Source organism: Caretta caretta, chromosome 2 (genome assembly GCF_965140235.1).
Source record: "Caretta caretta isolate rCarCar2 chromosome 2, rCarCar1.hap1, whole genome shotgun sequence".
NCBI lineage: Eukaryota > Metazoa > Chordata > Testudines > Cheloniidae > Caretta > Caretta caretta.
The window spans coordinates 238,336,520-238,358,094 of NC_134207.1; the positions used below are offsets into that span (position 1 = coordinate 238,336,520).

The following is a 21,575-nucleotide window of genomic DNA, read 5'->3' on the forward strand; positions in this document are numbered from 1 at the left end:
ACTCCGCCTGAAGGTCGAAACAACAGACTGGACTTCTACATAGATTGCTTCCGTTGACATGCACAGGCTGAAATTGTGGAAAAGCAGCATCACTTGCCCCATAACCTCAGTTGTGCTGACCACAACACCATCAACAGCCTCAGAAACAACTCTGACATCATAATCAAAAAGGCTGACAAAGGAGGTGCTCTCGTCATCATGAATAATTTGGAATATGAACAAGAGGCTGCTCGGCTGCTCTCGAACTCCACATTCTACAGGCCATTATCCTCTGATCCCACTGAGGATTACCAAAAGAAACTACACCATCTGCTCAAGAAACTACCTGAAAAAGCACAGGAACAGATCTGTGCAGACACATGCCTAGAACCAACCAGGGGTATTCTATCTGCTTCCCAAGATTCATAAACCTGGGAACCATAGACACCCCATCATCTCAGGCATTGGCACCCTGACAGCAGGACTGTCTGGCTATGTGGACTCTCTCCTCAGGCCCTATGCTACCAGCACTCCCAGCTATCTTCGAGACACCACTGACTTCCTGAGGAAACTACAATCCATCGGTGATCTTCCAGAAAACACACTCCTGGCCACTATGGATGTAGAAGCCCTCTACACCAACATTCCACACAAAGATGGACTACAAGCCGTCAGGAACAGTATCCCCGATAATGTCCCGGTAAACCTGGTGGCTGAACTTTGTGACTTTGTCCTCACCCACAACTATTTCACATTTGGGGACAATATATACCTTCAAGTCAGCGGCACTGCTATGGGTACCCGCATGGTCCCACAGTATGACTTAGAACAACGCTTCCTTAGCTCTCGTCCCCTAATGCCCCTACTCTACTTGCGCTACCTTGAGGACATCATCATCTGGACCCACGGAAAAGAAGCCCTTGAGGAATTTCACCATGATTTCAACAATTTCCATCCCACCATCAACCTCAGCCTAGACCAATCCACACAAACGGTCCATTTCCTGGACACTACTGTGCTAATAAGCAATAGTCACATAACCACCACCCTATACTGGAAACCTACCGACCACTATGCCTACCTACATGCCTCCAGCTTTCATCCAGACCACACCACACGATCCATTGTCTACTGCCAAGCTCTAAGATAAACCGCATTTGCTCCAACCCCTCAGACAGAGACAAACACCTATAAGATCTCTATCAAGCGTTCTTAAAACTACAATACCCACCTGCTGAAGTGAAGAAACAGATTGACAGAGCCAGAAGAGTACCCAGAAGTCACCTAATACAGGACAGGCACAACAAATAGAACAGAACACCACTAGCTGTCACCTTCAGCCCCCAACTAAAACCTCTCTAGAGCATCATGAAAGATTTTTACAACCTATCCTGAAAAATGATCCCTCACTCTCACAGATCTTGGGAGACAGACCAGTCCTCACTTACAGAGAGCCCCCCAGCCCAAAGCAAATACTCTCCAGCAACCACATACCAAACAATAAAAACACTAACCCAGGAACCTATCCTTGCAACAAAGCCCGATGACAACTCTGTCCACATATTTATTCAAGTGACACCATCACAGGACCTAATCACATTAGCCACGCCATCAGGGGCTCGTTCACCTGTACATCTACCAATGTGATATATGCCAGCAGTGCCCCTCTGCCATGTACATTGGCCAAACCGGACAGTCTCTAAGTGTCTGTGCAAAAGAATAAAAGGACACAAATCTGACATCTGGAATCATAACATTCAAAAACCAGAAGAACACTTCAACCTCTCAAAAAGAAAAGGAGTACTTGTGGCACCTTAGAGACTAACCAATTTATCTGAGCATAAGCTTTCGTGAGCTACAGCTCACTTCATCGGATGCATACTGTGGAAAGTGTAGAAGATCTTTTTATTATACACACAAAGCATGAAAAAATACCTCCTCCCACCCCATTCTCCTGCTGCTAATAGCTTATCTAAAGTGACCACTCTCCTTACAATGTGTATGATAATCAAGTTGGGCCTTTCCAGCACAAATCCAGGGTTTAACAAGAACGTCTGGTGGGGGGGGGGGGGGTGGTGTTAGGAAAAAACAAGGGGAAATAGGTTACCTTGCATAATGACTTAGCCACTTCCAGTCTCTATTCAAGCCTAAGTTAATTGTATCCAATTTGCAAATGAATTCCAATTCAGCAGTTTCTCGCTGGAGTCTGGATTTCTAGTTTTTTTGTTGTAATATCGCAACTTTCATGTCTGTAATCGCGTGACCAGAGAGATTGAAGTGTTCTCTGACTGGTTTATGAATGTTATAATTCTTGACATCTGATTTGTGTCCATTTATTCTTTTACGTAGAGACTGTCCAGTTTGACCAATGTACATGGCAGAGGGGCACTGCTGGCACATGATGGCATATATCACATTGGTGGATGTGCAGGTGAACGAGCCTCTGATAGTGTGGCTGATGTTATTAGGCCCTGTGATGGTGTCCCCTAAATAGATATGTTGGCACAGTTGGCAACGGGCTTTATTGCAAGGATAGGTTCAATGCCCCTCTGCCATGTACATTGGTCAAACTGGACAGTCTCTACGTAAAAGAATAAATGGACACAAATCAGATGTCAAGAATTATAACATTCATAAACCAGTCGGAGAACACTTCAATCTCTCTGGTCACGCGATTACAGACATGAAAGTCGCTATTTTACAACAAAAAAACTTTTTTTTCCTCCTGCTGATAATAGCTCATCTTAACTCATTAGCCTCTCACAGTTCATATGGCAACTTCCAACTTATCTGTATGTGTATATATATATAATCTTCTTACTATATGTTCTGTTCTATTCTATGCATCCAATGAAGTGGGCTGTAGCCCATGAAAGCTTATGCTCTAATAAATTTGTTAGTCTCTAAGGTTCCACAAGTACTCCTGTTCTTTTTGCCAATACAGACTAACACGGCTGCTACTCTGAAACTTATAAATTTTGGAGGTTGTTATGGAGCACTCCTTGGTACTCTGTGGGGGTTCTTCTCTAGCCATGGCATCTACATCATTTGGGGCACTTACAGGAGGCCTTGCAATTCCAAATGACTGTGTATTTTTGAGGTTAAATCCCTGCAGAGGTTCCAGTCATAAGACTGAAATTGGTTCCTTATTCACAGTTCTTTATTCATAGTCCACAATTCCTTATCCAAAGGCCAAAAAAAATTTTAAATCACCTTTTTAAAAAAATATAACCAATATTAGTCTATTATATATAACAACTTATATTAATAATTATTCAATTAAAAAAGCTAGCCTTTGTCTGGCTCTACATGACAAAATACTTCTCAGAACATTCCAAATGACATCCCCATGACCATCCCATGTTCTGAAATAGTTGGGACATGTCACTCCCTGAAACAAAGCTTTATTCCTGTGCTATACGCTGACATGTTGCATCCCCAATTCACTTCATCTTGTAAGTGATGCTTGAAGAAAGAACATGGTTTTGACTGGCTGTGACAAAAGTACTTCTTGGGTCACCTCAAGTGACAAGTCTGACTGTTACGAAGAGATCACTCCAGGAACTGAAGCTTTGATTCTGGGCTAAATGCTACCAGGTGTTTTACCTCTGTTTCTAGTTTCTATTTTCTTTTGTAAGTAAACATAATATGCATGTAAAAGTCATTAAAAGCAAACAATATTCAACCAGTTTCTTGCAAATCCATCTATGTTTCCACAAATTATATGGATAGTGACAAATAAAGAAGGCTATAGGAACCCTGGTTTGTTCTTAGACAAATTATGAACAGGAAAAATGGCTAAATTTACCTGCAGGCAAGCCAGGAAGCAGAGTATCCTTCAACTTCCATCTGGCGACTGGACTATAGCTACCAGAATTTCTTTTGTTGCTAACCATGATTAAAAAATGAACTGAAATGCCAAAAATCTGAAATGGCATCTGACATTTCACTCCATATTCTTTATGGAAATATGCTTATGATATGAATATGACATTACTGAGATATACTTTATGCAAGATGGGTCTTGTAATGTATCATTGGAAAGGTTATGATTTACTGAATATGATTATCCAATTTGTATGCAGTTTCCACGGTATGCATCCGATGAAGTGAGCTGTAGCTCACGAAAGCTCATGCTCAAATAAATTGGTTAGTCTCTAAGGTGCCACAAGTACTCCTTTTCTTTTTGCGAATACAGACTAACACGGCTGTTACTCTGAAACGTATATTTCTGTATCTAAAATTAGGATTATGGACTATGTAACTATTACAACTGGGTGTGTATTGGGAAGACCTACCCACCAGACCATCAAATTTGATGAGCCATCAGGTAGGAACAAAACCATGAAAAGAAAAAGAGTACTTGTGGCACCACAGAGACAAATTTATTTGAGCAAAAGCTTTTGTGAGCTACAGCTCACTTCATCGGATGCATACTATATTATTTGAGCATAAGCTTCCGTGAGCTACAGCTCACTTCATCGGATGCAGTGATGTAAAACAGAGAACATCTGTGCAACAAACCAAAGCAATTCAAAAGAGCATGACAGACTTTAAAATTGTATGCATATTTAAAAATTAATTAGAAAAAATGTTCATCTCTTTCTTCAGTGAACACCCAAGAGAAGCAATTTAAGACAGTTTTCCTTTTTTGTGATATTGAGCCACCTCCAGGGCTGACAAGTAGGGGAGATGGGGGGGACAACTGTACCACGGCAGCAAGCTCAGGGGGCTCTCGAAAAGCCTGTGAAGTCTGTGTGAATAAAGTATTCGTATCTCCAGAAATAAATTTGACTGATGAATACAAGCAAAGAGACGATGAATTCAAGACTGAAGTACAAACTAAATATAAGCAAAGAAAACATTGTCAGGTTGTAATAAAAATGCAGTAAAGAAGCTAGAAAGATAAGTTTCTGTATGATTTATTTAAATATTTTCAACTTATAATGGTGCTTTTCTTGCCTTTTTCTTAGCAAATGAATGAATATCATTGAAACTGACCAATCTTCCAGACCACTTTGCAAGAGCTGCTAGGCCATTAACTCTTGACTGACCCATAGTTGCACGATGGCAGTTCTCCACACATTTGAGCACACTAAAAGATCTTATATGCTGGCTCCAGAGCCTGGTATACAGCAAAATAGGTGAAGTGCAACAATCAGGTTGGGGCAGAGATTTCAGAGAGATTTCATGCAGTTTATTTAGTAAGTGAAATGGCAACAGTATTTTTGGGCCAATGCCTTCTTTGTGAACGTGTTTGCAAAACACCAATTCCTCTTTTATATCACCAGAGATAGTGCAATAAAGATTCAGAATGATGAAAGGCATGGAGGGTAACTTCAACTTTTTCAAGGAAAATCCATGAAAATTCAAGGTTTTGACAGATACATTATGAGTGGAGTGAACCATTTTTTGAGGCCACCTACAACAGAGACTACAATGTAAAAGAAAATACGCTCCCAGAAAAGTGTCCTTTACAGGCTTGTCTTGGTTACCTGCACTATCACCTTTGTTTTTGGATGGGTGTGTTGCCCCTGGAGAATCAATACCAAAGTTTTGCTGCAACGTGAACACGTTCATCATAAATTTCATTCCATTTCTCTCACAATTGTGCCAGTTCAGCGAGAAGTCCTCAGTGCTGTCTCTTTCAACATCAAGCATAGCATCTCCATGCTGAAGGACCAAATTCCATTCATTGATGGTGATTAGAATTTTCAGCCAAACTGAGGAAAATAGAACATCAAAAGTTAACTATATGTATATTACCAGTCCAGCAATATCACTTCTGGTTTTGGCAGTCAGGCTTAATTCAGACAACTCATTCAATGCCATCTGTAAGCCTTTCAGGTTCTTGGCAAAAGAACGCAGACAATCAATACACCCAGACCACTGCCTAACTGACATTCAGTGGAATGAATCAAGACTTTCCCATTGCTATCAGACATGTGCTGAAAATACTGTGCAATGGCTGAAGGTATCCAAAGAATGCGATACAATCAATTGATGACTCAGCTGAATCAGCACAAACCAAGTTCAAAGTATTCAATCCATGTGGAGAAAAACATGCCCGAGGATTCTGTTGAAGTATTGCCTGACCTCCAGAGGCCTTTCCTGCCATATTGGCACAGCACCATCATAAACTTGACTAGAACAGTTTGAAATCTAATCCATATTCACCATGGTGTTGTGAATCATTTCTGCTATTTCCTCAGCAGTCTTCTTGGTAAGTCTCTGAAGCACAAAAAAGCGTTCCTGAATAACAGTAGGTATTTGATGAATTTATCTGATCAACAGTGTGTGTTCCTTGTGCGAGGTGTCTGGATGCATCAGAAATTACTGAAAAGTAGTTGGCCTCTTCAGCTTCACCTCAGACTGTTTTCACACACTGCCCTGTGCATTCTTGAATAAATTAATTTTGGCTCAGGTAATGTTGCGCCTGTGTCTTTTTCACATCGTCAGCATGATCACCCAAAATCCAGTCATTCCTGGCTAACACCACAGTAACATCCAAGAAAGTGCCATTGGATTCATCACCCAGCTTGCCACTCAAGCAACAGAAAGCTAATGCTCATTCTTCAAGAATGACAGCTATTACCAGCAGGAGAGTGAGTTTGTGTGTGTATGGGGGTGGGGGGGATGTGAGAAAACCTGGATTTATGCAGGAAATAGCCCGACTTGATTATGTAAAGAGTTGTCACTTTGGATGGGCTAGCACCAGCAGGAGAGTGAATTTGTGTGTGGGGGGGAGAGGGTGAGAAAACCTAGATTTGTGCTGGAAATGGCCCACCTGATGATCACTTTAGATAAGCTATTACCAGCAGGACAGTGGGGTGGGAGGAGGTATTGTTTCATGATCTCTGTGTGTATATAAAGTCTGCTGCAGTTTCCACGGTATACATCTGATGAAGTGAGCTGTAGCTCACGAAAGCTCATGCTCAAATAAATTGGTTAGTCTCTAAGGTGCTACAAGTACTCCTTTTCATTCTTCAAGAAATAAAACATCTAAAATGTGTTTCAGAGAGTTTCCTTCCACTTTTCTTTTTCATTCGCAAAATTTGTCTTCAGTAGTGAGTGGATAGTTTTATCATCTTTTAATCTTCTTCTTGTATTCATCCATTTCACACACTATATTATATGTGCAGTGCTTTTTTTTTTGTGGTCAGGTTTTGTTTACACAGCTGTGCACGGTAGGTGGATGAAGCTTCCCCTCAGGTAGGCCAGCTCCCTGTCCTGCCTCTTCCACCTGCAGCCCTGCCCACCTTCCACCTCTACTGGGCCCCAGCCCCGCCCGCCATGTCCTTCTCTTCCACCCCACTCACAGGGGCAGTGAGGTTGCAATGAGCAGTGGGGTCTTGTGGGAAGGAGAGGAGGGAGGTGGGGAGCAGCACAGAGGAGGGATAGAGTGGAGGACAGGAGTGAGAAGGGACTCACGAGGCAGTGGCGGGGGCCTTGGGGAAGGGGTGGAGCAAGGAAGGGAAAGAGATGGAGCACAAGCAGGGCCACCATGGCCCAGGCATTCGGTGGCAGGTTGGCGGTGGCTGCACCAAGGGAGGCTTACCTCCCCTGGTCTATTACACCAGCCACCCATGCAGCGCTGATCTGCAGTCCACCCACTTAGCGGGACTAAGGTAGAAAGAACACCCCGAGTTGCTGCATCCTGGGGAAATGTCAATATGGAATGCAATAAACAGCATGCTACATCACTGCTATCCAGTTCAATTTTTTCTCCATTTGAAAAGCTATAGGAAAGAAGCACACAGGGAAACTGTTTTCCTTAGGTATCCCTTTCTGGGTGGATTTTTCTTGTGCAGATATGAAGCACATATCTGTTTATGTCACCATGTTTTATAGGCACTGCACGTGAAAGAAGGTTCTTAACAGAAAAATTAAGTGATTCATGTTCATCCTTATCCTCTAAATGTTCTTCCTCCTCCTGCAGATACAGATTTCAAAGAATTACCATCATCTTTCTCTCCTTCATCATGCCCTGGTTTCCATCCAAAATATTCTAGAGTTCTTTTCCCTCTTCTTGTTCCGCAGTTTTTCTCTACTTTCCCTTTCTTTTTTTCTGTGCCTGACTTGTATACACACTTCATATTTGATGGTCTGAGGGTAAGCAAAATTCAGCACAGTGTCACCAGCATCAAGGAAATTTGCCTATATCTAGGCACCAGTTTCCAAACTGTGGTTACCAATCACAGCTGCTGCAGGAACCAGGAGAGTGCGCTCTGTCCTCTCCCTCCCCTATTCTTGCAGAATGGGAGTGGGAGAGGAGGGAGCGAGCAGAAAGAGCCATACAGCTCAGGGGATATCCACTCCCTTCTCCCAGCCTGTGTGCAGGGACAACTCCTCTGCTCCCTCTTCCTCACCTCTCCCTCCCTGCAGCATGTGGTGATTGGTAAAAGGAAGTGGGGTGGGGTGGAGGAGCAGTTCAAGCTGCCACCCTAAGCCTGAGAGGGGGAGAGTGGGCTGGAGACCCCTGTGGAGCTCCAACCTCTGCCTCTGGGGGTGTGAAGAATCCCAGGAGCAGAGGTGAGGCTATACTGGCAGAATTGACAGGGGGCTGAATTGATGGGAATAGACTGATCTATTAGGGAAAAGGGGGAATTGTCAGATCTAGTTATGCATTTTTCCTAACCTATGGAACTGACAATTAAACACAGCTTCATTATCTTTTTACAACTGAGTCCATATTTCAAGAATATAGTTTTAGTGAAAGTTTCTGTCTTGGATAACTATATTATTGAACCCATCTGCAATAAAGCATACCCGAGGGTGAAACAGGATGGAGTGGGGTACCAGCAAACATGATGTACCAGAGCACTAAATTTGTCTTGACAGGCGTGGCCAACTCTATTTTGCCACTAAGTCACTATACAAAATAAAGACAAAGTGATGAAAAGAGCAATGTTTTATTATCTGTGTGTCTGCAGTTTAATACTATTTTGTAAATTGCTGTTTCTCATTTGTGCATGTGAAAGCTGCATAATATTTATAATCTGCTGTATTTAGTATATAACTAGCAAAGTGTTAAGTCTGTTTTCTTTTAGGTATTATTCATGATATACAACAGGGGTGACGTCAAACGTATGACCCTCTGAGCCACATCTTCAGTAGTTTCAGAGTTGGGATGTGCCTGCCAGGGCTTGGGGCTTCAGCCCGTTCCTGCTGAAGCCCCAAGCCCTGGCAGGCACACCCTGTGGGGCTGAAGCCCCGAGACTCTCCAACACACTGGGCAGAAGCCAGAGATTGCAGGTGTGTGCCTCCCCTGATTTTTCCCAGGCTTTGCTGGCCCCATCCCTGCACAGCAGCTGCTGGAGCCAGAAAGCTCGGAACTATGGCTGGCCATGGGGAGAGGCAATGGCAAACAGCTGGGAGCTGCAAAGAAAGCTGCTGCTTTTCCTGGTGCCTCTCCCCACAGGCCTAAAGCAGCCACCCCCTCCCTTCAACTCCCAGGTGTTTTCCACTGCCTCTCCTTGTAGAGCTAAGGGCCTCAAGGAGTGGCTGCTACGGGTAATTTGGGAGGGGGATCATGACTCAGGTTGTGGGTGGGGAGGGGGGGGCACAACCTTTAACTTGTGCCCACCCAGCAGGCAACACTCATCAATAGCAGAAGCCCCTAGCCTCATCACACCGTTGCAGTGCAGAAGACACAAGTACTGCTCCCACAGTCTGGTAGGCAGAGAATGGGCAGGGAGCCACAATTTAACTTTAAAAGAGCCGCATGTGGCTCACAAGCCATGGTTTGGCCACCTGTGGACTATATAATAATGCTGTATGAATAATATAACTTATTAAACAGTAGTTCTGTGTGTTTGAGTTCCACATGGAACTACTCCATTCAGTTTGGAATGACTCCAGTTTTAGAAGTGGAGATCAGTACAGAAAACGGTTTATTATGAAATGCAGGTAAACTTCTGCAATCTCTTTAGATAAAACTGAATTGACACACTGGCAAATCTGAAGACACAAATAGTTCTGAAACAATTCTGTAGGGACCGGCACTGTAATAAATATTTTCATACTACCGTTTTTATTATTAGTATAATGATGGCAGACTGCAATAGGATATATTGCTGATGTTGATATAGTTGATATTTCCTTTTCTGAGGAAACTCTGTACCATAAAAATGGGAGTGTCCCCAACTATACATGTTCTACAATGACCTTAACAAGTCAGGGACTGCATCCTAACTCATGAGATAAAGCACTTGTGACACTTTAAACAAATGTTTAAGACAGAGATGGGCAAACTACGGACCGTGGGCCACATCCGGCACACGGGACCCTCCTGCCCAGCCCCTGAGCTCCTGGCCCGGGAGGCAAGCCCCCAGCCCCTCCCCTACTCTTCCCCCTCCCGCGCAGCCTCAGCTCACTGCACCACCAGTGCAATGCTCTGAGCAGCGCAGCTGCGAGCTCCTGGGGCAGCACAACTGCACAGCCCAGCCTGATCCAGTGCTCTGTGCGGAGTGGCTGGCTCCAGCCAGGCGGCGCGGCTGTAGCACCGCCAGCCACCGGTGCTCCAGGCAGCGCGGTAAGGGGCTGTGGGCAGGGAGTAAGGGGGCGGGTGTGGATAGAGGGCAGGGGAGTTCGGGGTGGTGGTCAGGGGACTGGGAGTGTGGACAGGGGTCGGGGTGGTCAGAGGGCAGGCAACAGGGGGGTTGAATGGGGGCAGTGGTTCCAGGGGGGCAGTCAGGAAGGAAGGGGGGGTGGATGGGGCAGCAGGGGGCAGTCAGTGGCAGGGGTTCCAGGGGTAGTCAGGGGACAGGGAAAAGGGGTGGTTGGAATGGTCAGGGGTCCCGGGGGGTGGGGGGAGGAGTCAGAAAGGAGGAGGGGTTGGATGGGGCGGTGGGGGGCAGTCAGGGGACAGGGAGCGGGGGGGAGGTAGATGAGGCAGGGGTCCTGGGGGGGGAATCAAGGGGTGAGAAGTGGGGCAGATAGAGGGCAGGGGCCAGGCCACACCTGGCTGTTTGGGGAGGCACAGCCTCCCCTAACCAGCCCTCCATACAATTTCCGAAACCCGATGCGGCCCTCAGGCCAAAAAGTTTGCCAGCCCCCGGTTTAAGGCAATTAAAACAGTGGACAATACTAATCCATACTGTTATGTTTACAGCCTTACAATAGAAATAAAGAAATTTGAATCCAATCCTGTGTTATCAGAAAGCAATGGTTCAGGAAGTACCTATCAAGTAATCATTCTATCTGGAAGATTGACTTACTCTCAGCATTCAGGATGGATTGATGATGCCACCAAGGGGGAATACGCACAAGAGTCAATCTTCTGAGCCTGAAACAAACAGAGAAAAGCCCAATACTATTGTGACATCTGTCCTACCCAGAGAGTTGATAGTACTCGCTAAACACATTTTTTTTTTTCTTTTCATACCAATAGATAACCTACAGAGCTCTATTTCATGTTATTTAAACCATGCTTTTTTAAGCGTCGGAAAATAAAAGGATGATTTTCCTCTTCTCAAAAAAGTATGAAAACTTAGGGAAACTCTTGTTTCCTGGAGAGACTCTTTAAATTGCCTAGATTTTAAATGTATCTAAAAACCACCCAGGCCCAATTTTGTCCCATAAGACTGTAAATGTCATCACTCTGGTTAAATGCATAACTACACATCAGCTAACTGAACACTGAAATGAGGTCCAGCGGCTTCTCAGTGAAATCACTCAAGACAGGCATATAGTCAAAACATCCACAAGATGTCATATGCTTGCTTTTAACACTAGCACACATAGTAAGATATAAATCTTGACTAGAAATTTCTCATGTGAAAGCCTTCCTCCACTTGGAAAGATTTGTATTGCAAATAAATCCTCTAGGACACTTCATTTTTCACTTGTACAACTGCTCAATCCCCTGCCAAATGCAGGTAACTCCATGCTCCACTTGTGGAAAGTCAGGGGATAATTTTGAAAACACTAGAATTAGTATAGTGCACTTACAGTTGTCCAGAAACTGTTATACATTTGGCATAAAAGAGCTGAAATGCCCATCCATAAGTAGCATGTCCTGAAAGCATAGCACTGTGCATTACTTCATAGTGTCTATTACACAATGTACTTTTATACCCATTCACATAATGTTTGTTCCAATGGATGCTTCAAGCAATTCTATCCAGCACTAGCTCATGCACCATGAGGAGCAGGAAATAGACCTAACAAATGAGATGGAGAATCAGAAGCTTCCCCTTGATCAGTTGCCAGAGTGACTCAGACAATGGATCCCCTTATTATGCTGAACACCTTAATTACCAGTGCCAAAAAAGCAATAAGCTTGATTTATCTTTTCATTTTAATTTTGCTATTCTTTCAAATTACTGAGATGCAAAGTAAAAGCAATAAGCTAATGTTTTCCATCTCCCTAGGATCCAAAGATGGGAGGATCCAGGCCCAAAAGGAGTTCACACTGTTCCTAAGTGTCCAAGCCAGTCTCCCTCTCTCTCACCCACCTTTCAAAACAAAAACCAAAACAAAAAATGCTATGCAATGTGGACCCTGCACGATGTATCTCTTCTCAAGGGCTAGAGGGATAGGACAAGTGGATAATGAAGTGTGAAGTGGATCTACTTGGAGAGCACCAAAGCAGCTTTTCTGTACCTCTTAGCGAGTGAACTTATTCTATGTTCTTATTCTATGTTCTCTTTTTAAGATATAAAGAGCATGGGAAATGCTGATGAGGGAGATGAACTGCTGTGGAAACCCTTGGGGTTTCTCTATACTGGCACTTTACAGCGTTGCAACTTTCTCACTCTGGGGTGTGAAAAAACACACCCCTGAGCACTGCAAGTTTCAGCGTTGTAAAATGTCAGTGTCAACAGTGCACCAGCTCGTGGAGGTGGGTTTTTTATAGCACTGGGAGAGCGGTCTCCCAGCGCTACGCCACGACTACATAGCCACATTAAAGTGCTGCCGTGGCAGCACTTTAACGTTGCTAGTGAAGACATGCAAACACATATGAGGGAGGAGGGCTTGCTTGTATGTGGCCATGCATCTGGCCTTTGATTTTTGTTCATTGTTTTCCAGATTAATCCCTTAGGGGAATTTTTTTTAAGTTCTAAATAAGGCCTTATTTTTAATTCTATTCTTGCATCCTCCTATGCTGCTCTGGACGTGAAGCAACTTAGAGCAGCAATGGAGAAAGAAATGGACAGAGCTGAAGCCACAGAATAACCTCAACTACTCTCAGAACTGCATGCGCCCAATTTGAACGGTGACCAAGCTAACGTTCTGGGCTGGCAGGAGCATTGCATTGGAAAGCCTAATTGTATTGATACAGCTCTTATACCAGTGTTGGTTGTCTGTCTGTACTGGTACTGCAACGATGCAGGGTCAATGAAAGGCAACAGTGCCTAGCCTTGCTCCAAGGAAATGCCGAATCAACAGCAATATGAACATCTATGTACACTGTAAGCAGTCTTGACATACAAAGTATTTCATGTGGTAGTGAATGCAACACCAAAATTCTCTAGTATAGGAAAGACCAAATTAGGTTAGCACAGCAAATAAACCCTGCTTCTAGGAATAGAGAAGTTTTGTGGCACCAAGCTTTTCTGCTCCACATGGGAAGAAGAGGGGATCTGAAAACTACACTTCGAAGAGCTAGAGTAGCAACTGGGGAAGTGAGGAAAGAGTCCTGAGATAGCTAGTGCAACCAAGGCACAGTGAGTTAAAAACAGGTGTTTGGAGATAATTTATAGGAAGTGGTGCCAGCCTGAGAAGCTGCTAATCTTCACCAAAACCAATCCCATGTTCTGATACCTGCAGAGCTCCTAAGATAACTGTTCAACCTGCTCTGGCTCTCACAGGGGTGCTGGAACAATTTTTACAGTAGGGGTGTTGAGAGCCAAACTGTAAACCCTGTATGAAGTGATTTCCATTATAAGCCAGAGGGTGCAGCAGCACCCCCCACACCTCTAGTTTCAGCACCTATGGGCTCTCACCTGGTCTGGCTCATAAACATGCAAGAGAGATGTTCCACAGCTGGAGATACCTGTCCTGTTGAGATCCTGAACTCTGCTGAAGCAGCAGCAGCTCTTCTCACAACAAGCACTCACCCCAAAAAATCTCCTCTACTGAATGCAACTACTATCTGACCTCCCTCGACCAAGCCAGAGACCAGTCATTTACACAGCAATCTCTTTTTAAGAGGCATAGGGCAGGAACAGCACATGTACTGCAGGTCAGGACACAGGAATAAGTTCTTGCTGCTGTGCCAGTACAAGTTTGCATGGCTGCTGCACAGAATGTGCCTGGCTGCAGCCACTGACATAAAATCCCACAATGAATTCACTGAAGCAACTTTCAAATAAAAGAAAAAAATACTCCAATAAAACAAATACAAACTGCTCCGAACAAATTATAACAGTACCTGCTATACTTCCAAAGGTCTGTTCTACAGCGAGCCTTGTGCAGAGGAAGGCTGCCCTCTCCCTGAATTATAGGGGCTCCTTTTGAGCCCACAGTTCCCAGCTGCTCCCTCCTCCTCACAGGCCAGTCACTGACTCTGGGGGCACAGGGCATTGGGTGTTTTTCAGACAAGTGGGGAGGGAGCCGAAAAGGAGGGAGAGATTAAGCACATGAAAAGATATTGTCTAAAACTGAAACAACTCCTGAATTGCCAGGGTCAAGAGAAGAGATAGGTATCTCAGCAGATTCCAGTGACAGCACCCTCCCCCAGGCACTCAGGAAAGAGGAGTGTGCTGGTTTTTACAAGCACAATGCTGAGGAGGAGTTGCAGCTTTCATAATGGCCTCTAGCTACTGGACATATTCTCCAGTATAGCCAGGGTTCTGTAAATTTTTTAAGACCTGCTAGAAATGCAAAAAAGTTTTAAAATGTATGTACTTTATTGCCCTTGTTTTCATATTCCAAAGTACGGGTTTCTACACTGTGCCCTTCTGAAATACCAATTACCTAAGTTTGACACTTGAATAGTATGAAGACTAGTTTCCAGAATTAGCATTATGCCCTAGAGTGCTTTATTTTTTCCATCTATACCTGTACATATGAAGCAAACTTTTATTTTAAAAAGGAACACTCATGTTCACTGTGGACTCAAATCTAAAACAAATCTAGTTTACTTTTCTCTGTATTGGCGGTTTACATATTTTCATTCTGATCAGATTGATTAGTCAATTTCATTCTCAACTCCACATCAGTGCTACAATGTTTGTCTTATGAACACAACCAGGAAACCTTAAATCAGAGTAAAAGTTTTAACTGAAATGTCAAGAACAATATAAACCAACTCTTTTATTAAAACTTAAAGTGACGAGCCTTAAATCAAGTATTGCTATAAGACAACTTCTGGAGACTACAAACACGGTATAGTTAACCATTCTGAATGAAGGCAGGCTTTGCACAATCCTACTAGGATCATTTAGCTTATGCTAAAATTAATTCCCAAGTACAGTAAAATGGGAGATTATGTCCTGACAATTTGAGCCAACAAAACAAGCAAATGTTACTTTATTTCAGACAAGATTTCATTTATGACTAAATACTTCTACAAATACAACAAGCAACAGATAAAAAACAATGCACAAAAAGCAACATTGCAGATGACTTTATATTGCATGAACTCCAAAAATTCTAACTACTGTATTTAGTTTAAAAGTGACAATTTCTACACATAGCCAGCAAACATACCTGTTCAACCTGCTACTATATCAGTAAGTAAATCCTTCTGATAGGAGTACCTTCATTTACCAAGATAACCAGGTTAGAAGATAAAACCACAAATCTCACTAATGACATTTAAAACTTTGAGCAGTTGAGCTAAGAACTGTTGTTCTATTTGTTAAATACTGTACTACAAAATGAGCAAAGTAATTAAGAGTTTAGTGAAGTGTTCCAATAGATTTTAATCAACTATTAAAATATTTAAGTGCAAATTGGATTAAAAAAATGTAAATTTAAGATGACCACCAAGCAGATTACATGCATTTAGAGACTTGAAAAAAAACCTTCTTATTGAGGAAAGGGGTTTTATTTTTAAATGGGCTTGTAAAATATTTGATTTTCTCTATTATCAGAATATGGTGAAGTCAGTAGATGTGTCCAAGGTGGTAAGTTTTCCAGACAGAAAAATACTTACTTATTGCTGTTCAAGTTTCCCCAAACATTTTAGAATAAATAGTGAGGAAATGAACTATTAAAGAAGTCTGTGGCTTGACCTAAGAGTAGCCTGGAAATGTAGGGAGATGCTTTGTTATGACTATAAACTAAAATAAAGGTGGAATTATGTTTTCAGGAGAGAGAACATAGAAAATTAAAGTTGGGTCTGCCCGCCACCCTTTCCAACTCACAGTAAACACAATTTGTGTTCTTTGCACACAGTTGAACGAGTGAATAATCTTATTTATAAACTCCGTTAAGACTTGCCTGCTGTTTGTTTTATTAATGTCCACATATTTTATCCGTAAGGAGTTTGTTTCACAGAAGTGAAGTAAGTTATTTTTAAGCAATTCACAGAAAATACCTCATGGTACCAGTGACCTATAAATTTAAGTTAATAGGTCTCCTGAGTTTAGCTATGTAGTCTGATGTCACTCACTGATTTATTCACATCCATTACTTCTTATAAATTAATTCTCCTTAACTATTCCCAGTGGTGCCTTACATTTTAAAACAAGAAATGGCTGCAGCACTATACATAATTAAAGGAACTTCTCCCCTTACATGTTGACCCATCAAGTTAAATTTATAGTTCATACACCATGGAGAGGCAATGCAATCTAGTGGAGAAAGCACTGGACTGGAACTCAGGAGACCTGGGCTCTATTCCTGACACTACCACTGGCCTGCTGGGTTAGCTTGGGTAACTCACTTCACCTCCCAGTATCTTAAGTTTCCCCATCTGTAGAATGGGGGAAATGACACTGATCTCCTGCGTAAAGCACTTTGAGGTCTATGGATGAAAACCTGAGATATAAGAGCTAGGTATGATTATATTTATGCACAAAGATTAGTGCTGTATTAAAATTACAACCATCTCCCCATATTATGGCACTCTAAAATATAAAGTATCATTTGAAATAAAAGATAAACAAGCTTTCATAAAAAGAAAGTGAGATTGTATAAAATAAAATGAGCTTTGTTGTGTAGAACAGCATTTAATCTTTGTGCTAACAAAAATTCAATCTACTCAACACTAACAGGAGCATTTCCTTGTAACATCTGCCTTCTCATGTCAACGAACTGATGTTGAATTACTGGTGACATCTTGGAATCTGCTTCCTGACAAACAAGTCTTTTGTATCTGTCTGGAAATACTAATTTAATGGGCAGCTAATCAGGAATCAAAGGATGCTTCCTCGCCCTAACGTGCAAACAACCTGACAAGTGGGCCTGTTGCTCGTCCCTCCTATCTCCTCCCACCAGCCCACACTGAGACGATTCACTCCTCCCATTCATCCACCAGCAAAAATAAAATCCAGATTTGACGACAGATTGCCTCCCATACACCAGTACCAGTCTGTTGCGTAAAAGCACCCCAGCCTTGACTGCCACTTATGTAAAGCCTATGCAGGGGCAGCCTCCTTCTCTGCACACCCCAACTCCTCAGTCAGGTGACACTCTTACTTTCCCACCACCCAGGGATCCCGGCTCAGAGAGCTCCGGGCATAAGGGCAAACAATTAAAACCAACGTCTAACAAGCTTGGTCAACTCTGAAGTCGTCATGAAACAGCTCAGACACACCAGCCTTGCACAGACCCCCTTCCCAAGACATCCCCGGCCCCTCGACAGCGCTCTTCTTCCCAGGGCATCCGGCCCAGGGGCCCCCACAGACCCCCTCCGGGCATCCCCGGTCGCGAGCCCCCACCAGCCCCAGGACATCCCCGGAGCAGCCTCCCCGCCCCGTCCCCACACACGCACCTGCCCCCTCCCCCACCTGACCCGATTTGTTGGGGGCGCGCGCAGGGAGCCCCCACTCGCATCCCCAGACCCTTTGCCGGGGTCTCAGTCCCTTTGCCAGCGCCACATTCGCAGCCCCTCCCGCCGTCACTCCCCCAGCCCAACAACCAGGGCAGCGCCCAGCGGCCGGCGGGGCTCGGCCTCCGGCTCTCACCTGCCCTGAGCACAGCGAGGCCTCCGCGAGAGACGCGGCTCCAGCTTCCTCTAGCTGAAAATCCCACCCCACCCAGCTACCGTCCCGTCCGCCTCGCCGCGCCGCGCCTCGCCTCGAACGCCTGGGGGCTGAGCCGGACAGGGCCTCCTCCCCTCAGGGGCGGGGAACGGGCGGGGGGTTGGAAGAGCGACCAGCCCCGTAACTGCCAGGGAAAGCTACTTCCTGATTGGCCGCGGAATGGCGCGAGCAGGCTCCTGCCCCGCCTACCAAAGCCAGCCATTTCATTGGCTGGGAAAGGTAAACCAAAGAGATGCTCCGATTGGCTGCCCGGACTCACTCTATCCCGCCTACCTGCGGCCACAGGACGCCAGGTGGAAAGCAGCGTCCGAGAACGTGGGATCAGTGCCAGTGGCTACAGGAGGGGAGAGGCCACGGGGGCGGTTTGCCCCAACTCGGGAGCAGGCTTTGCTGAACCTTACTCTGGGGAAGCCTCAACTTCTCTGCTGCTGATTGTGCCCGGGAACATCAAGCGGGGCACTAAGTGCTGCTCATTATTTCTCAGTCTCTGGGCTCTCATCTCTTGGCCTTGTAAAATTAAAGCTGTAAACCGTCATGAGATTGTGTCAGTTGGTGTTTCTTTTATCAAGGTTGTCAGATTTTATTTTGTAACTGGATAGTAGGAGATTCATATTTACTTCTTCCTGCAGCTCCTTGTTCTCAGTACTTATAGCCACCCTTAACTGCGCTTCTAGTCTAAGAAGCTATTTACAACCAGCCATATTTCACATTTAACCAGCACTTTTACAATTTAATTATTCTCTGAAGCTGAGGGGGAGCTTTGCACAATGTTTTTTTCCAAGGGCTTCTAATTTATGGAAAAAAGATTGGCTAAACACATACATAAGGTGCTGGCTCATTCCAGGGTACTTTCCCTCCACCTTAGCTGAGCTGGAGGGAAAGCTCTAGCCTAGTGGTTCTCAACCTGGGAGTTGCTTGTGGCCCGATCAGCCCACAGCTGCAACCCATATGATATCTGCAGAGCCATACAGATAGTATGTATATTGTGTGGATGTGGCCTTCATAACACATAGAGAGCTGCCTATGTGGCCCACAACGGTAAATCGGTTGAGAACCACTCCTCTAGCCAGTGGAGGGCACTCTACTACCCAGGTCAAAATCCAGCCATTAAAGGGATCTAGAATCATTGGTATGTAGGAAAAGGAGTAATATTCTGAGGTGGGAGGGGACTAGGCTCAGAGTGGAGGCTGCATAGGATCAGGAGTAGCAAGACAGAGGTAGGGCTAGGTAGCTGGCTCCCTAGGAACTGGGACTGAAAGCTGAGAGATGGGCAGAAAAACTGCCTGGTTTTTGTTTGTTTTGTTTGGAGGAGCTGGGGATGGATGGGCGCAAGCCTCCCTTCATCTAAAGGTCCCCCAGCCTAAGAGGAACTCTCAAATGAATTTGGGGGTAACAAATGATAAAACAGGGTCAGGAGTGATGTCATAGGGTCAAAAGCAGGGAGCCCCGAACAACACCTACTGCTCCTCGAAGGCACCCAGGGAGCCATGGGACATGGTCCAGAGGAACTCTGCCCAGATGTGTGAGCTCAGGGAGAAGCAGAAATAGGCCCCACGGTCACAGAGGCTCCTGCCCATCTAGCATCCTCCTGGTATGGTGGATGGCCAACTTGGCTAGAGGTTGGAGGTTGATGAGGAGATCTCATGACTTTGTGGGGCCACAAATGGGGTGAGTGTAGATCAGAAGGTGTGGGGAAGAGTGCAGCCCGAAGAACCTAAGCAGAAGGTTCTGGAGGAGCCGGAAGAAGGGCTACAGCCTGGTGCACCTAATGTAAATGTGCACCAGGGTCTCCCACATGCCGCAAAAGTGGCTGTTTCTTAAATCTGCCATTGGCAGGCTCATGTCCATGTACCAATTAATATTTAACTGAATGAGTGCTCTAACCACTGGGCTATTGTGAGAAAGGGCTGACCTGTCTTAGACACCTAACTCCAGGAGACGGTTTATAGCTGTGAATCCCAAATGGAGACAGACACCTTCCTCTCACCTGGAGTTTGGCCCCTAACTCCCTTTGAGGGTCAGAGATTAGGCCACACCCCTCTCCTCAGCATTTCCTTTTGCCTGGTCTAGGCATTGCCCCACGGAGCATGCTGGCTTTGGTGTAGTCCATTTCTGGCACCTAACTTTCCTCATACATTCTATAAGAAGTCTGGGTACCTGTCTTGGGGCTGTAGTTTCCCCTGAATGGCAGAGTACTGAAAGGTAGGCATTGCAATACTGAGTCTAATCTAGCACTTAATAGGATTTTGAAAAGTACCTAAACAGGTTAGATGCCTAACTCCCATTGGTCTGAGTGGAAATTGAGCACCTAATTTGCTCAGGTTCTTGTGAAAATCACAGTAGGTGCCTATCTACATCTTTAGCCGCCTCAGTACCTTAGGGCTTGTCTACACTGACAATTAACAGCGCTGCAACTTTCTCGCTCAGGGGTGTGAAAAAACATCCCCCTGAGAACAGCAAGTTGCAGCGCTGTAAAGCACCAGTGTAAACAGTACCCCAGCGCTGGGAGCTACTCCCCTTGTGGAGGTGATTTTTTTAGAGTGCTGGGAGAGCTGTCTGCCAGCGCTGCGCTGCGACCACACAAGACATGTTAAAGTGTTGTCACGGCAGCACTTTAGCATTGCCAGTGTAGACTAGCCCTTAGAAAATCTGGCCCTTGGTGCTCCTCCTAGTAAGAGAATGCAGGGGAAGTGAGTTATTCTGGTCTGGGGTTCTGCTGGAGTCACTCCCACAGGGACTGTGGCTTCACTTGTGGGAAAGTACAGGAACTAGCATGGAGCTGTGGGAATAGGGTTACCAGGTGTCTGGTTTTCAACCAGAATGCCCGCTCGAAAAGGGACCCTGGTGGCTCCAGTCAGCACCACTGGCCAAGCTATTAAAAGTCCAGTCGGCGGTGCAGCGGGGCTAAGGCAGGCTCCCTTGCCTGCCATGGCTCCGCATGGCTCCAGGAAGCAGCAGCATGTCCCCCATCCAGCCCCTACACGTAGGGCAGCCAGGGGGTTCCTCATGCTGCCACCCCCGCAGCTCCCATTGGCCGGGAACTGCCACCAATGAGAGCTGCGGGGGTGGTGCCTGCGAATAGGGCAGCACACAGAGCTCCCTGGCCACATCTCCACATAGGAGCTGGAGGGGGGACATGCTGCTGCTTCCAGAAGCTGCTTCAGGAGATCGCCACCTGGAGCCTGCACCCCTGGTCCCCCTCCCATGCCCCAACCCCCTGCCCCAGCACTGATCCCCCTCCTGCCCTCCGAACATCTCAGTCCCAGCCCAGAGCACCCTCAACCCCTCATCCCCACCCCCAGCTGGAGCCTTCATCCCACCCACTGCACCCCAACCCCTTGCCCCAGGCCTGATCCCCCTCCCATCCTCCAAACCCCCTGGTCCCAACTCAGAGCACCGTCCTGCACCCCAAACCCCTCATCCCCAGCCCAGAGCCTG

General features: G+C 45.2%; 1 protein-coding gene across 9 annotated transcripts in view; it reads right to left on the bottom strand.

Annotated features, from left to right (window-relative positions):
• MPP7 (MAGUK p55 scaffold protein 7) overlaps positions 1-18,240 on the bottom strand; it is a 338,962-nt gene extending 320,722 nt beyond the window's left edge. For 3 of the 9 annotated variants that reach the window (XM_075125946.1, XM_075125945.1, XM_075125944.1), the window contains exons 1-2: positions 18,060-18,237; positions 11,199-11,266 (exon numbers count right to left, since the gene is read on the bottom strand). The gene's annotated coding sequence lies outside the window, so the exon portion shown is untranslated. Of the gene's footprint in view, positions 1-11,198; positions 11,267-18,059 lie in introns of all 9 variants that reach the window. The other 6 variants (XM_075125943.1, XM_075125948.1, XR_012667271.1 and 3 more) reach the window with 5 other exon arrangements.
• Between the last annotated feature and the right edge of the window lie 3,335 nt (positions 18,241-21,575).